Source organism: Monodon monoceros, unplaced genomic scaffold, assembly GCF_005190385.1.
Source record: "Monodon monoceros isolate NGI ecotype Baffin Bay Population unplaced genomic scaffold, NGI_Narwhal_1 Super_Scaffold_9, whole genome shotgun sequence".
Classification (NCBI taxonomy): domain Eukaryota; kingdom Metazoa; phylum Chordata; class Mammalia; order Artiodactyla; family Monodontidae; genus Monodon; species Monodon monoceros.
The window spans coordinates 17,454,162-17,456,905 of NW_021703786.1; positions in this window are offsets into that span (position 1 = coordinate 17,454,162).

Here is a 2,744-nt window from a genome sequence, read left to right on the forward strand (position 1 = left end):
AAGGAAGGAAGAGAGAGAGAGAGAAAGAAGGGAGGGAGGGGCAGGGAGAAAAAGAAAGAAAGAGGGAGGGAAAGCTTGCTTGAGACGAACAGACAGTGAGTAAAGATCTTGGATCTGAAACCAGGACTCTCGGACCCCAAATCCCATGCCCTTGTCCCACTGCTTCCACCATACAACCAAGGTCAAGTGCAGGCACCCAGAATTTCGAGACAGGAGACCTAGGTTCAAACCCTGGCTCTGTGATGATGTACCCTGTGATGCTGAGCGCATCACTCCCTCCCAGGCATCCTCAGGGTCCTCGCTGGGACAGTACAGGTCATCAGCCTGCCCCGCCTGCTTCACACAGATGCGAGGAGAGTCAAACCAGGCCAGAAGTAAAAGTGTTTTAAAACCCATCGGGTGCCGTAGAAAAGTTGGTTGGGCTAAGAGGACAGTCTTTGATGATGGTTTACGGCTGTGGCTGGCAAAGGGTCGTGGCTGCTTTGGAGGGAAGTTTCCTTTGTGACCCCCAATTTCCTGAACCTAAGAGGGTAAAACCAGGACCCTGGACACCCCACGGGTGCCTAAACAGGTTACAGAATCAGTCAATGCAGCAGACCCTTTGGACAGGGAAGGGAGGAACAGATGACACACTGCCAGAGAGTTAAGCAAGCCAGGAGGAGAGCCTGAGAATTAAGGACCAAAGGTAAATTCCGTCTTCCACCCTCAAAGTGGGTTTTCCCAAGGCTTGAGCAACCTGCTCACTCTTCGCCCACACAGACACACACAGCAAGGCTGGCATTTACAGAAGCATGTATGTGCTTCTGAAGTTGTAATTTACCAACCTTTTAAAACGCATTACAGGGCTTCCCCGCTGGCACAGTGGTTGAGAATCCGCCTGCCAGTGCAGGGGATACGGGTTTGAGCCCTGGTCCGGGAAGATCCCACATGCTGTGGAGCAACTGAGCCCGTGCGCCACAACAACTGAGCCTGTGCTCTAGAGCCCATGAGCCACAACTACTGAGCCTGCGAGCCACAACTACTGAAGCCCCCGTGCCTAGAGCCCGTGCTCCACAATGAGAGAAGCCACTGCAATGAGAAGCCGGCGCACCGCAATGAAGAGTAGCCCCCGCTCGCCGCAACTAGAGAAAAGCCCGTGCGCAGCAACGAAGACCCAACACAGCCAAAAATAAATAAATTAATTAATTAAAAAAAAAAAACACACACACACATTATAAACTTCTCTCTGAAATTACTCAGGAGGGTTGGCTGTGGTGCACACACCTCGCCCAGTTCAGTGGACACCTCAACAGGATGCCCGAGAGCCACCTGATGGGCTCCCCGGGGTGCACAAGCCGTGCGGTCCCTCCTAAGACGGACAGCCGGGGCATCAGGCCTCCAGAGCTCCGCTACCTCAGCAATGGTTCCTTATGGCTGCCCATCCTCCCTGCTCTCCCTGCAGGGCCTAGGATGGGGCTGTCCTGAGGCTTCTCAACCTCGGCCCTGTGGACATCGCAGACTATGTAATTCCCTGCGCAGGGGCTCCCTGTGCATCGTGAAGTGTCAGCAGCACCCCTGAACTTTACCGCCAGATGCCCGTAGCAACCTCCTCCCCCAGGCGTGACAACCAAAAATGTCTCCAGAAGCTGCCCAATGTCCCCTGGGTGGCCAAACTGCCCCCAGGTGAGACCCACTGGGCCATCAGGACAGGGAGATCTCCTGTAAGCGCCTCCTTTGTTTTCTAGGACAACTAGTAAAGAGTCTGGCTGTCACTGTAGGGCCCATTCAGGCAAGTCCTTAATGCACCCATGATCCAACTCACTTCATTTGTGACACAACATGCTCGCCCTGAGGGTACCACCTCCTATGCCCCTGACACGGCTCTTCTCTCTTTGGGGTCTCTGGCTGCTGGAATCTGAAGTTAACGTTCTCATTTTCTTTCTTTTTTTTTTTTAATCCCTCCGCTTGTGCAATCTGTATCTGAAGCTGATTCTAAGTTTCTCTCAGGGCAATTGAGTGAGCAGCTGTCTGCTGCTTTGGCTGTGTCCCGTCACTCAGTACGTACCTCCAGAGGGCCACTGTGGGCCAGAGTCCAGGCAGGCGTCTCCAAGCCTGTGAAGAGAGGCACGTACCTCTTCTGGAGCGAGTGACAAGCTGGCCAGAGAAGGTCTTTCGGTCGCCCTTGATCCCCTGCCTTTCTCCATGGTGTAGACTGCAAGGCCACCTGTTGGAGGGAAGTGTGGTAGGGGGGCCTCATGGGAGAAATTCCTCTGCTCTCTTTCACCTCAGAAGCCTGGACCATCACAGGATGAACTGAGGCCCGAGAGGAACAAATGCTCTTCCTGTATCAGAGGAGAGAACCCAGGTTTCATAGGGCTGCTCACCTCCCGAGGCAGCTCAGCCCACACCCACCCATGGTGGCCCTGGAGAAAATCCACCTGCTCAGCGTTAAGTACGTCAGGGGTACCCAGGCATCAGGTTTTATTTCAAAATAGGGTCCTATTCTGAGACCATCCTTTCTAACATGAATCAGAAATACACTGGGCTATGAGTCAGGGGACCTGGACTCCAGGCCGACCTCTGCCTCACTCTGTTTGAGCCTCAACTACTCTGGGCCCCAGGGCCCCATTCTGAACAGGAAGGGCCTGGACAGGGTGAGCTCAAGGCCCTTGCATCTCAGACATAGGATTTAAGGTCCAAATGTTTCCCATGGAGCCGGCCAGGAGTCACCTGGACGTGTCTGTGACTCACTCACCGTCAGCCAC